Source organism: Bubalus kerabau, chromosome 7 (genome assembly GCF_029407905.1).
Source record: "Bubalus kerabau isolate K-KA32 ecotype Philippines breed swamp buffalo chromosome 7, PCC_UOA_SB_1v2, whole genome shotgun sequence".
Taxonomy (NCBI): Eukaryota; Metazoa; Chordata; class Mammalia; order Artiodactyla; family Bovidae; genus Bubalus; species Bubalus kerabau.
Genome location: NC_073630.1, coordinates 14,319,641 through 14,334,979, shown reverse-complemented (window position 1 = coordinate 14,334,979; position 15,339 = coordinate 14,319,641). Strand labels below are relative to the sequence as shown.

The following is a 15,339-nucleotide window of genomic DNA, read 5'->3' as shown; positions in this document are numbered from 1 at the left end:
AAAAAAAAAAAAAAAGCAGCTATTTATGTTCTGTTTCAGTTGTCTATTAAAATCCAAGTGGAGATGTTAAGTTGACCAAGTGAGCATGTGGAAATGAAGCTTAAGAGAAAGAGTTCTGAGTAAGAGACAGACATTTAAAGGTTATCAACAAACCTTAGCGAATTAAAGACCTGAGACTGGACCTGATCACATAAGGAAATACTGCAAATGGAGAAAAGAGACACTCAAACCCCAGAGGCAGTCTAGTCTTAATCTGAAGAGAAACGATCAAGGTTGGATTAGAGGTAGCAGCACTGACTCAAAAGGGAACAGCACAAGAAAATCATTAAAACAAGCAAAAAGAGAAAAAAGATTCAAATATTTGGGAAAGGCCAATTATATGAAATTTTACCTCCAAAAAAGTAAAAAGATCACATGAGGACATGTAAGTTTCCTTGTTCTGTGTTAAGATAACATGGACATTTTTCATTATTTAAATTAATTTCAGTAAAACTAGTGCAACTTGGAGCCAAATTGAAATGGATTAAAGAGTGAATGGGAAGTAAGGAAGCAGAGGCAGAGTTTTAGTATACTTCTAGGGTTAAATTAACCTTACACAAAGGTCCTGTTTTTTTTTTTTTTTTTTTCTCTCTCTCTCATTAAGCTGGAAACTCTCTACAAACAGGGATAATGTTAAACTTTTCATCAAAGTTAATAGTCCACAGTGACTGACACAATTGTCTTCCATGTAATAGGCATTCAGTATTGCTTTGTTGAACTATACTGCAAGAACCAGAATTCTGAAACTTAGTGAGTAACTCAATCAGTGATGCAGCTTTTAAAAATCAAATCTTCCTTTCCAGATACACTGAATCAGAATTTGAAATTCCATTATCATTTTCTATCTTCTTTTATAACCAGGTTCAGTCAAAAGAATGTGACTAGAAGTGGATTATATGTAATTTCCAGCACAAGGGGTTAAGAATTAAGTGCCTCCCCTGGTATTTGTCTTCTGATGTCTGTATAGACAAGACACCCTCTAGGAAAATGACTCCAAAATGCAAGAACACTGGATCCCTATGTGAAGAAAGTTTTTAACTACCCAAAATATATTATCTTGAGGATAATTACTTATTTTAAAATTAAATAAGAATTATTACCTTTAATAATCCTGGTTCTCAAAAAATGACTCCTAGAAAAGCAGAATCACTCTCACTTAGGAACCGGAGTGGGGAATAGCAACCTCTTTTTAACAAACTCTCAAGGTAACTCTAACGTATGTTACAGTTTAAGAGACACTGGTATAAAAGGACACAGTTTGTTAAGGTTTACACTGTGAAGAGTTGACTCATTGGAAAAGACTCTGATGCTGGGAGGGACTGGGGGCAGGAGGAGAAGGGGACAAAGGAGGATGAGATAGCTGGATGGCTTCACTGACTCGATGGACATGAGTTTGAGTGAACTCCAGGAGTTGGTGATGGACAGGGAGGCCTGGTGTGCTGTGATGCATAGGGTCGCAAAAAGTCAGACACGACTGAGAGACTGAACTGAATAGAACATCTATGTTATTGTCCTATATGTTCTAAAAATGGAGGACATAATGAACCACAACTGTTTCATTCATGCTGAATTTTTAATTTCTTTAATCTTCAAGGCTATTTAATGATGATATTGTAAACTCAGTTTCAAGATTATCCTAAGGCTTGTTTAACAATGATAGTGTAAACTGAGTTTACAGTAGCAAGAATAGCAAGCAGAGATGAGAAAGCCTTCCTCAGCGATCAATGCAAAGAAATAGAGGAAAACAACAGAATGGAAAAGACTAGAGATCTTTTCAAGAAAATTAGAGATACCAAGGGAACATTTCATGCAAAGATGAGCAAAATAAAGGACAGAAATGATATGGCCTAAAAGAAGCAGAAGATATTAAGAAGAGAAGGCAAGAATAAACAGAACCGTACAAAAAACATCTTCATGACTCAGATAATCATGATGGTGTGATCACTGACCTAGAGCCAGACATTCTGGAATGTGAAGTCAATTGGGTCTTAGGAAGCATCAGTAAGAACAAATCTAGTGGAGGTGATGGAATTCCAGTTGAGCTATTTCAAATCCTTAAAGATGATGCTGTGAAAGTGCTGCACTCAATATGCAGGCAAATTGGGAAAACTCAGCAGTGGCCACAGGACTGAAAAAGGTCAGTTTTCATTCCAATCCCAAAGAAAGGGAATGCCAAAGAATGCTCAAACTACTGCACAATTGTACTCATCTCACATGTTAGTAAATAATGCTTAAAATTCTCCAAGTGAGGCTTCAGCAATACGTGAACGGTGAACTTCCAGATGTTCAAATTGGTTTTAGAAAAGGCAGAGGAAACAGAGATCAAATTGCCAACATCTCCTGGATCATCAAAAAGGCAAGAGAGTTCTAGAAAAAACATCTATTTCTGCTTTACTGACTATGCCAAAGCCTTTGACTGTGTGGATCACAATTAACTGTGGAAAATTCTGAAAGAGATGGGAATACCAGACCACCAGACCTGCCTCTTAAGAAACCTGTATGCAGGTCAGGAAGAAACAGTTAGAACTGGACATGGAACAACAGACTGGTTCCAAATAGGAAAAGGAGTACATCAAGGCTGTATATTGTCACCCTGCTTATTTAACTTCTATGCAGAGTACATCATGAGAAATGCTGGGCTGGAAGAAGCACAAGCTGGAATCAAGATTGCCAGGAGAAATATCAATAACCTCAGATATGCAGATGACACCACCCTTATGGCAGAAAGTGAAGAAGAACTAAAGAGCCTCTTGATGAAAGTGAAAGTGGAGAGTGAAAAAGTTGGCTTAAAGCTCAACATTCAGAAAACGAAGATCATGGCATCCGGTCCCATCACTTCCTGGCAAATAGATGGGGAAACAGTGCAAACAGTGGCTGACTTTATTTTTCTGGGCTCCAAAATCACTGCAGATGGTGACTGCAGCCATGAAATTAAAAGATGCTTACTCCTTGGAAGGAAAGTTATGACCAACCTAGATAGCATATTGAAAAGCAGAGACATTACTTTGCCAACAAAGGTCCGTCTAGTCAAGGCTATGGTTTTTCTAGTGGTCATGTATGGATGTGAGAGTTGGACTATAAAGAAAGCTGAGCACCAAAGAATTGATGCTTTTGAACTGTGGTGTTGGAGAAGACTCTTGAGAGTCCCTTGAACTGCAAGGAGATCCAACCAGTTTATCCTAAAAGAGATCAGTCCTGGGACTGACGTTTAAGCTGAAACTGCAATACTTTGGCCACCTGATGTGAGGAGCTGACTCACTTGAAAAGACCCTGATGCTGGGAAAGATTGAGGGCAGGAGCAGAAGAGGACAAGAGAGAATGAGATGGTTGGATGGAATCACCAACTTGATGGACATGGGTTTGGGTGGACTCAGGGAGTTGGTGGTGGACAGGGAGGCCTGGCATGCTGCAGTTCTTGGGGTCACAAAGAGTTGGACACAACTGAGTGACTGAACTGTACAGAAATGAAACTCAGTTTCCCCAAAAATGACTATTAAACTTAAAGACCCAACATCTTTGAAGACTCATCATCTATTAATGGACTTGGCATTCATTAAGATCTGTTCTTCAATTGTTTTCTCAAAGGTCTGTACATAGATCTAAAACCCTTCAATTTTTATGTTTTCACGTACTTTTATTTGTCTTATTTTCAGCCATATCTCCCTTGGTGTTGTCTAATATTCTGAAGAAGTTTCTCAAGTCAACTTTCCCTTAGAATTAGAGTGCGATACCTGACTTCCTGTCAGTCTGAGATGGCATCTAACCTCTTAAGACAAGTCATAGTTGCAAAATGAGTAAGTCAAACATCAAAGGTTGAAAAACTGAAGAATTAGAAACGGTACTTTTCAATGTCTTTTCTTGTCATAATTATATAACTTGTATATTTAATCCATGTGAGCTGATAAATGCATTTCATAAATTTTTAAAGAAAATAGCTTAAAATAAGAAAACTTTTTTCTTATTATTATATTATCCAAAAGTATAATGCTCTTCCTCTTTTATTTAAGCATTATTTACAGAAGCTAGAAAACATCCAAAATTACATATTAAAAAAAAAGATAGGGTAGGTAGGTAACTTTAATAGCCTTGCAAAGTCTGAAATATTTCCTCTCTAGTTGCATTTCAAAACAATACTGTACTTCCAGATTCTGATGAGATGACAAACTAGTAATGGCTCTGCATTCCCTCTACCAAAATCCAATAATCAGGAACTTCAGAAGGTAAAGGGAGCCTGTATCTGAGAAACCAACATTAAAACTCTCAGAAAACTTGGGGGAAGTAAAAAAAAAAAAAAAAAAAGTGGTTGTAAAAGACTGCTGAAATGTCAGAGACAGCCAGGAATGGCAGCATATCAACAGATCTGTTGAGGTAGTCAAAATCCTTCCAGGGGGTCAGAGAAGCTTCTGTAATTGGATCTTTTCTTAAATTTCTTCTCAGACTCTAGTATTCAGCCTCTTACTCATTAACATACAGTTACACAAATCTTATTGTTCCTAGAACACACAATACATGGTCCCATGCCAGAGACCTTGATCTTATTCTTCCTTCAACTTGGGATGCTCCTTCTCTTAGACAAACACATGGCTGTTTTTCTCAACGTTTGGATCTTGCTCAAATGATACCTTCTTAGTGAGACCTTCCTTGATCATCCTATTCCAAATTGGAGCTTCCATCTCCACTCCATTTCCTCCTTCCTTGATTCATTTTTTGACATGGTACATATCACCGTCTGATAGATTACATAGCTTAGTTATTCATTTACTATTTATTTTCTTCTCCTCTCTATTATACAGGTTCCATGAGGTAAGGTATTTTGTTACCTTCATAAAAAATAATCAGTACCAAAAAAAAAAAAAAAACTGCTTGTCATGTATTAGGCAATAAATAACAATGTGTTCAGTAAATAAAATTTGGTCACATGATAAATAATTTAAAAGGTATCATCAATCATATTAACGGCATAATAATAATTGTGCAAAATATTTCAACATATAAGACTGTGACTCAAAACTACTGTACTGAGATCCATACTTCAACTTTATTTGCCTTGGACTTCACCTTATAGATAGCTTTTATAAAGCAGTGAAAATTTGAAAAAAATATTCTATCAGATTTTATGCTCTAGAGTCCCATTTCCCATTAAAAGTTTGTTTTATTTATCTAAATGAAATTAAAACTGTGTTTGTGTAAAGACCAAACAGATTTCAATGGTTCTTTGTGGATTCAGATATAACAAATAAAACTGGAGAAATAATCATAGTTTTGGAGTGCTTAATAAATTTTCAATAATGCTATGCATTAAAGCAAGCAGTTGCCTCTGTAGAAGCTGCAAGTGTAGCACTTTTTGTAGATATACATTAGTTAAACCTGGAAACCATCAAAATATAATCTGATGGGAAAGAGCTCCTGCTGCTGCTGCTGCTGCTAAGTCACTTCATTCGTGTCTGACTCTGTGCGACCCCATAGACGGCAGCCCACCAGGCTCCCCCGTCCCTGGGATCCTCCAGGCAAGAACAATGGAGTGGGTTGCCATTTCCTTCTCCAATGCATGAAAGTGAAAAGTGAAAGTGAAGTCGCTCAGTCCTGTCCGACTCTTGGCGACCCCATGGACTGCAGCCTATCAGGCTCCTCCGTCCATGGGATTTTCCAGGCACGAGTACTGGAGTGGGGTGCCATTGCCTTCTCCGAAGAGCTCCTGAAAGTTATCTAATTTGGAAATAAGGAAATTCTATTTTTAGATAAGCCATTTATATGCAGTAGGAAACAGGACATATTCTATAATTTAATAAAATATATAACTATAATTTTTGAAGCTAAATGTACCAGATAGAATTATGAAAGAAAGGAAAAAGAAGAAAGAACATCATTATATTGTTTACTAATAGCTCGAGAAAATTTGATCCAACAGCTTTTTGGTTACTTTTGATGCATTTTGTAAACAAATTAATGGCTGTATACTATGATTATGTTGCATATATGAATTAGTGTACAAACAAATACATACATGATCATTTATAAATTTAAAGGGGTAACTGCTTACAAGAAAGGACAGTTGCTGAATAAAAGATTCTGGCAGGTAACTAAGGGGAAGTGCAATGGTAATCACAAGGAAATAAATCTCTATACTGAGCAGTGCATCAAAGACAGGGATATGAAACTGAAGAGCTGTTAATAGCAATGTTCCATACCCAAATACTGCAGTGATGGTCATTCACAGCTGAGCACCAACATGACAGAGGACTACTCAGACTTTGGATGAAAACTGTATTATGTGTCAAAAAATGTGTTGTCTTTGGCAAATTTTAGCATTATGAGTCACTATCTTCTTATAAATAAGAAACAATTTCTTCCATGCTATTTTTCATTAGCATGAACAGAAAAAGTATCTTTACTGTACCTGTATATAGACTAAATTATCTATCACTCTTTAATAATAGTGTAATTCCTCCACCTATTCTATGGAAAAATATCTTTACATACAATAGAGATCACAGAGATGCAAGGAAGTTGCTTTACATGTTGTTTGCAAAAGAGAGAACTTTCTGTAGTTTTTCTGCCATTTGAAGAAGGCATGCCAGCTGTTGACAGGAGAATGAATAGATCCAGTCAGGCCTAACATGCATTCTACTCTCCAGAACTGTGTTCATTGGATATGCTGTCAATGAAATTCCTGGTTCCCCTCTTCCGTCGTTGACAAACTATTTTATTCCTCTAAATAGAATGAGAGAGTTACATGCTGTGCAGAATAATGACTTTTTGTTGGATTCAAACAAAAAAAGAAATTTTTCCAATATTGAATTGAATGGTAGTATGAACTTCCTGGCTTCGTTTTCTATGTATGGAAATCATGACATTTTCAGATGCTTCCCCCTGAAAAATTTTTACTTTCATTTTTAACATGCATTACACATACCTCTCTAAAGTAAGTAAATACTTTACTACAAAAACTGTACCACTTGCTACGCATATCCACCAACTTTACTGAAACGTATTAAGACTTCAGAACTGTGTGCATGCACGCTCTGCTGCCTCTGACTTTTTGCAACCCTATCTATGGACTGTAGCATGCCAGTCTCCTCTATCCATAGCGCTCTCCAGGCAAGAATACTGGAATGGGTAGCCATTTCCTTCCCCAGGGTATCTTCATGACCCAGGAAGATCTGGGAACTTCCTGACCCAGGAAGATCTGGTTCCCAGGAAGATCCTGGGAAACCAGGAAGAACTGATTGAAATCAGTTCTCCTGCATTGCAGGCATATTCTTTACCATGTGAGCCACCAGGGAAGCCCACACATGCTGCTAAGTCGCTTCAGTCGTGTCCGACTCTGTGTGACCCCATAGAGGGCAGCCCACCAGGCTCCCCCGTCCCTGGGTTTCTCCAGGCAAGAACACTGGAGTGGGTTGCCATTTCCTTCTCCAAAGCATGAAAGTGAAAAGTGAAAGTGAAGTCGTGTCTGACTCTTAGCGACCCCATGGATTGCAGCCCACCAGGCTCCTCTATCCATGGAATTTTACAGGCAAGAGTACTGGAGTGGGGTGCCATTGCCTTCTCCTATATAGTCACTGCTGCTGCTAAGTCGCTTCAGTCGTGTCAGACTCTATGCGACCCCAGAGACAGCAGCCCACCAGTCTCCCCCATCCCTGGGATTCTCCAGGCAAGAACACTGGAGCGGGTTGCCATTTCCTTCTCCAGTGAAGCCTACACATAGGTAAGTAGATAAATAGATAGATAAATACAGTCACATAAGTACTATAATCAAGAAATGAAGCATATTAAGGTGAAAACCTCCAATATTGAAATGCTTTAAAAATTTGTTCTATAAGACAAGACATAGTTTTCTTAAACTGTAATTATTAAGTAGGACAATATTCTAGCTCCTAGCAAACATGAATTTAGTAAACAGGAAATTTACTGAAAAAAATATTTTGGATGAAAACTACTACTAATGGACAGTCTTGATGCACATATTTTATAATATTGCCTATTTTGTTTAGCCTAGAAACTTTCATATAAATGAGCTACATTTGCAGAGAATACCTGCACCAGCTTATCACTACAAAATTGATAATTTTCTAACATGACATATTATCAAAATAGTTTTATAAAAGTAATAAAGAACATAATCATGCATCTAAAATGAAAAGTAGGGCCCAAAAGAGTTAGGTAGCTGGCTAAAACCACATTCCTTATTAAAACTACTCTTACATTTGTGGTTCAAAGTTAAGGTCAGATCTAGGTATCCAACTAATCATTTCAAAGTCAGTATTTTAATGGACATCATTCGCTGTTATAAGAGCAAATGTATTCTTGCATGGGGTACCTTTCCTGCTTTTGTACACCAACTACACTGACAACACAGGGCATATTCTAGGACTGAAAGAAAAAAATTATTTGGTATTGTAGCAGCAAAATATATATTTCATAAACAGATACATTCTTCACCACTGAATACCTGAATTTCAAATGTGTTGGCTTATTCCCTTTATGTGAAGCTTCTATTACTTTGTGACTGATTGAGATTCTTTTGGATCTTAAATTTATATTATTCTCTGCTGTTGACCAGAGACATAATTCTTTCCATTCTCTGAATCTTCATTCAGAAAGGAATATTTTATATTATTTTGAACTTTTAGAGTTTCCCACTGTAAGAGAACTATGGAATTTGGGATGTAGAACTGTTCGAGCTGGACCATATTCTGATTTTGAGCTCTATCCATAGGTCCAAATGAAATTCCTAACAGAAAGTGCTATGACTTCAAAATTACTTCACATTCATCAAACCAAAATTTAACTCTCTCTCATCTTTTATCAAGTGCTGTAACTATATTTAAATGTCAATCAGCTTACCATGATTACATTTTGCCATATACTAATGTAGTGGTTGTACATCTATCTTGTCCATTAAAAAATACACTCTGAGGACAACAATGCTTTATTAATCAACTTTTACACTTCATATTCACCTTTACATAGAAGTAAATAGCTAATGTCTACTGCATTAAATTCATATTCACATGACTATAAAAGATGCTTACTCCTTGGAAGGAAAGTTATGACCAACCTAGATAGCATGTTCAAAAGCAGAGACATTACTTTGCCAACAAAGGTTCATCTAGTCAAGGTTATGGTTTTTCCTGTGTTCATGTATGGATGTGAGAGTTGGACTGTGAAGAAGTCTGAGCGCCAAAGAATTGATGCTTTTGAACTGTGGTGTTGGAGAAGACTCTTGAGAGTCCCTTGGACTGCAAGGAGATCCAACCAGTCCATTCTGAAGGAGATCAGCCCTGGGATTTCTTTGGAAGGAATGATGCTAAAGCTGAAACTCCAGTACTTTGGCCACTTCATGCGAAGAGTTGACTCATTGGAAAAGACTCTGATGCTGGGAGGGATTGGGGGCAGGAGGAGAAGGGGACGACAGAGGATGAGATGGCTGGATGGCATCACTGACTCGATGGACGTGAGTCTCAGTGAACTCCGGGAGTTGGTGATGGACAGGGAGGCCTGACGAGCTGCGATTCATGGGGTCGCAAAGAGTCGGACATGACTGAGCGACTGATCTGATCTGATCTGATGTTACAAGTTAGTTTTATTTGAAATTGTTTTGCTTAAATCCTAAAGAGTTTTATTCTTCTTCATGTAGAAGAATAAACCAAGGTCTCCCGCCTTGCAGACAGACACTTTACCCTCTGAGCCACCAGGAAGACTTCCCTGGTAGCTCAGACGGTAAAGCATCTGTCTACAATGCGAGAGACCCAGGTTTGAGCCCTGGGTTGGGAAGATCCCCTGGAGAAGGAAATGGCAATCCACTCCAGTACTGTTGCCTGGAAAATCCCATGGACACAGGAGCCTGGTAGGCTACAGTCTATGGAGTCTCAAAGAGTCGGACACAACTAAGTGACTACACCTTCACTTTCTTTCACTTTCATGTAGAGGAAAGCCTCAATATTACATGATACATACCTATTTTCTACCTATTGTGGAAACAGTGTCAGGTTTCATTTTCTTGGGCTCCAAAATCACTGTAGATGGTGACTGCAGCCATGACATTAAAAGTTGCTTGCTCCTTGGAAGAATAGCTATAAAAAACCCAGACAGTGTATTAAAAAGCAGAGACATCTGTATGTCTTCTTTGGAGAAATGTCTATTTAGTTCTTTGGCCCATTTTTTGATTGGGTCATTTATTTTTCTGGAGTTGAGCTGTAGGAGTTGCTTGTATATTCTCGAGATTAGTTGTTTGTCAGTTGCTTCATTTGCTATTATCTTCTCCCATTCTAAAGGCTGTCTTTTCACCTTGCTAATAGTTTCCTTTGATGTGCAGAAGCTTTTAAGGTTAATTAGGTCCCATTTGTTTATTTTTGCTTTTATTTCCAATATTCTGGGAGGTGGGTCATAGATGCTCCACATCACTCATTATCAGAGAAATGCAAATCAAAACCACTATGAGGTACCATTTCACACCAGTCAGATTGGCTGTGATCCAAAAGTCTACAAGTAATAAATGCTGGAGAGGGTGTGGAGAAAAGGGAACCCTCTTACACTGTGGGTGGGAATGCAAACTAGTACAGCCACTATGGAGAACAGTGTGGAGATTCCTTCAAAAACTGGAAATAGAACTGCCTTATGATCCAGCAATCCCACTGCTGGGCATACACACTGAGGAAACCAGAAGGGAAAGAGACATGTGTACCCCAATGTTCATCGCAGCACTGTTTATAATAGCCAGGACATGGAAGCAACCTAGATGTCCATCAGCAGACGAATGGATAAGAAAGCTGTGGTACCTATACACAATGGAGTATTACTCAGCCATTAAAAAGAATACATTTGAATCAGTTCTAATGAGGTGGATGAAACTGGAGCCTATTATACAGAGTGAAGTAAGCCAGAAAGAAAAACACCAATACAGTATACTAGCGCATATATATGGAATTTAGAAAGATGGTAACAATAACCCTGTGTACGAGACAGCAAAAGAGACACTGATGTATAGAACAGTCTTATGGACTCTGTGAGAGAGGGAGAGGGTGGGAAGATTTGGGAGAATGGCATTGAAACATGTAAAATATCATGTATGAAACGAGTTGCCAGTCCAGGTTCGATGCACGATACTGGATGCTTGGGGCTGGTGCACTGGGACAACCCAGAGGGATGGAATGGGGAGGGAGGAGGGAGGAGGGTTCAGGATGGGGAACACATGTATACCTGTGGCAGATTCATTTTGATATTTGGCAAAACTAATACAATTATGTAAAGTTTAAAAATAAAATAAAATTTAAAAAAAAATAAAATAAAAAAAAAATAAAAAGCAGAGACATAACTTTGTTGACAAAGGTCCACAGAGTCAAAGCTATATTTTTTTCCAGTAGTCATGTATGGATGTGAGAGTTGGACTATAAAGATGATCACCAAAGAGTTGCTGCTTTCAAACTGTGGTGCTAGAGAAGACTTTTGAGAGTCCCTAGAACTGCAAGGAGATCAAACCAGTCAATCCTAAAGGAATATTCATTGAAAGGACTGGTGCTGAAACTGAAGCTCCAATGCTTTGGCCATCTGATGCGAAGAGCTGCCTGATTGGAAAAGACCCTGATACTTGGAAAGATTGAGGGCAAGAGGAGAAGGGGGCGACAGAGTATGAGGTGGTTGGATGGCATCACCAATTCAATGGACATGAGTTTGAGCAAGCTGCAGGAGATAGTGAAGGACAGGGAAGGCTGGTGTGCTGCAATCCATGGGGTCGCAAAGAGGTGACACAACAAAGCAACTGAACAATGAAAAACAACCTATTTTATGACTATCCTGCATTCGTAGTCGAGTAGTAGTGAGGATAAAACAGACCTACAAATTCTCAAATACATAATTAAATATGATAATCTCATATTTGAAACTTGAAGTAAACATTATAGAGACCAAAAGGGTTCAGAGTTCATAGGTAGATCAGAGCCCGCAACCTGAAAGAAGGGAATTTAATTGGATTTTAAGGAATGGGTAGAATTAACTCACTTAAAGAGTAAAGGAAGGACTAGCTAAGTAAGGAACAAATAAACACACAGAAGTAGAAAAATGTAGGATTTGCATTCATAGGAAGTTATCTCGTCTAGCTAATCCGATCCAGGGATACAGTTCATGAAAAGGTATAGAGAGAAGAGTTATTGAGTAAGTTGGAGCCAGAAGGAAGAGAAAGGAAACTATATGGGTAATTTGACACAATTATATTTAGGGTTTAATTAATTTTACATAATTTTTAGAGTCTCTGAAACTAAAAATTATGAGTTGACTGACTACACTCAATAGTTACATATTGAAAATTTGATAAAGAGATGTATAATAATGGGACAATATTCTAGGCAGTAAAGAATAGAGTAAGAAGCATTCAAATGTATATATGTCTGCATATGATGATGCTGAAGTTTTAGAATCAGTGTTCCTAACAGAATTATATTCCAGAGGTGGGAAGAGTTAGAATTATAAATAATTCTCCCCTGCTCTTTTTGCAAAGGAAAATAGTAGCTCTTAACAAAAATTAGTTGTACTTCTATTGAGCTTTGTAGAAATTTTCACTCATTGTAAACTTAAAATAAATTTTCCAGCCCAAGGAGTCTTTAATTTATATATTCGTCACAACTTACTGAGGCAGAAAAGTTGATAAACTTACCAACTCTTCAAGGATACCACAAGCAAGTAGTGGTGGTCAAAGCGCTTCTGCCTATCAGCAAAGAGAACTCATTCCATTTCTTTATAACTTTTCATTTTCAGAATTTCCAAAAGCTTAACTGAAGCACATAATCCTAACAAAGTTACTCTTTTCACTCCTTAAACTAGAAAGGTGGGGCGGAGGGTGGGGGGTGGGTGGGGATATGGTGGTTAGATTACAATCCAATCCTTTACAAAATCACTCTGATAGCTCTTACTCCACAGGCTCATTTCTGAGGCAGTCTCAAAGTCATGGGAAAATGTACCAACTACACAATTCTCTGTGCCAAAGAATAAAAAGAGTTGGCCTAGACAATTTAGAACTATAAATATTATGCTCATATTACCTATAATTGACAAATGCACATTCATAAACTGTTTCCATAGAATAATTTTATAGAAGAGAACTGCATATGAGTACCTGTCATGATTATTGCACTGTCAGGTATTTACATGTATGTGTATGTGGTAAGTGACTTCAGTCAAGTCAAACTTTTTGTGATCCCACAGACCGTAGCCCACCAGCCTCCTCTGTCCACGGGATTCTCCAGACAAGAATGTGTGTTGCCATTTCCTTCTCCAGAGGATCTTCCTGATCCAGGGATCGAACCCAGTCTCCTGCATTGCAGGCCGGTTCTTTACCACTAGCACCACCTGAGAACTATTTACATATATATTCTATTTTAATCTTTACTAAGCTTTTGTGAGGTAGATATTAGTAATAAGAAAATTGTGTGCTAGACAGACAAGATTTATATTCTGGATTGGACTCCAAAGCTCAAGTTCTTCCCATTATGGCCATCGTCCCATCTGAGTTTGTACATATCTCCAGGATGCACAACTGGATGTGAGGACCTGGAAGAGAGTCGGCTGGGAATAAAGCAACCAATACTGAAAATTGAGAATTGACCATAAGCACTGTTTGTAGCATAACCTGCAAAAATATTTGTAATAAAATTCAATGCCTACCTAGTTTTAATGAAACACCTATCATTAGGTTAGTTGCAAAGTTATGGTACTTAATGCTCAAATAGAGAAAAAGTTTCTAATTATGTTCACTGCTGGTTTGACACTGTATTAGCCTTGGAAATTATTAGAATATTGCAATATCATTTCAATGTCACTCAGTGCCCATTAACCTGGGGGAAATCTGTGTAATTTCATCTATAGCCTACAGAGTAAAACACAAAACTGAATTTTCCTTGTTCTTTATTGCAATGGCCTCAGTCTAAGTAAACTCAACTTGTTCTTTCCAAAGAGATTTCATGTCACAAGGAGAGAACTCACAAATGAGGGCCTCCAGGCAGGGATGGATCATTAGACTAATTGTGAGAAATGGATTCAAAAGCAAAATGAATCTTCTTTGAAAGCTATAATCTAAACTTTTCAGAGGAAAAGAAAGCATATATTTAGATAGAATGAAGTTATTCATTGTTAGAGTTGGGTATGCCTATTTAATGGCTACCCTGGTAGCTCAGAGGTTAAAGTGTCTGCCTCCAATGCAGGAGACCCTGGTTCGATCCCTGGGTCGGGAAGATCCCCTGGAGAAGGAAACGGCAACCCACTCCAGTACTCTTGCCTGGAAAATCCCATGGACGGAGGAGCCTGGTAGCCCACAATCCACCTGGTCGCAAAGAGTCGGACACGACTGAACGACTTCACTTTCACTTTCACTGATGCCTATTTGAGAGAGTCTCCTTTTTGTGTTAAGGTGTACCCAAGACTGGCCACTTAGCCCTTGAAAGAATACAGAACTTATCCTAATAATGATTTTACAAATATTTTGAATTATCAAATTACTGAAGTCATGATATCACTAGACTATTGTGATCTTCTAGATAGGTATTAGCAGTAATAATAACAACTACAATATCTGTATTTAAAAAATTAAAGATGAGCATATTTGCAAGATTATATAACTATGCCAGTAATCCACCAACTCTCAATTATATGGTTAGTATTAAAGAACAGTGACATGAATCATTCAAAATTGGGACTAGTGCAAAAGCCATTATTTTCATAGAACGTAGTAGAGATTTTATATATATATATATATATATATCCATTATATACATATATATATAATATATATATAAATACTGTCTTCATATATATATTTTACAATATAAATACTGAATATAAACAAAATAATATAGTCACACAATGAAGTTTTGTGCAGGCTGAACCAAGCCTAGAATGTGCAAGATTGTACTGAATATTTAAATATTCAGTGTGTGATGTACACACAACATATTATCTGCCTCTGCAAAGAGAATACACTAAGCTCCATGAAACAACTGAACTTCAGGGCCTCCAGGGAAACAAAATGTGCAAGAAGCTTATTAAGCTATTTGTGTTACTTACTCGGCATGAAATATTTCTCATTTTGCCAAATGCAAAAATAGAAGCATAAAGGGATTAGGTAAATATCATTAGATCAGTCAGTACACCACAGAAATAAGGTTCAAATACAAGTTGGCACCAAAACCTGTATATATTTCTATTACTCTGGCATTTCCCAAGCACACTCTATGGGAGAGTAATAGGTATTATATGAAACAAGGATGCCATGTTGTAGAAATTTAAAATACACTGAGTTAAAGAAAGTGA

General features: G+C 37.6%; 1 long non-coding RNA gene across 1 annotated transcript in view; it reads right to left on the bottom strand.

Annotated features, from left to right (window-relative positions):
- Positions 1–12,815, bottom strand: part of LOC129657473 (uncharacterized) — a 32,999-nt gene extending 20,184 nt beyond the window's left edge. The window contains exon 1 of the long non-coding RNA XR_008716755.1: positions 12,692–12,815. This is a non-coding gene — a long non-coding RNA (uncharacterized LOC129657473). The remainder of the gene's footprint in view (positions 1–12,691) is intronic.
- Between the last annotated feature and the right edge of the window lie 2,524 nt (positions 12,816–15,339).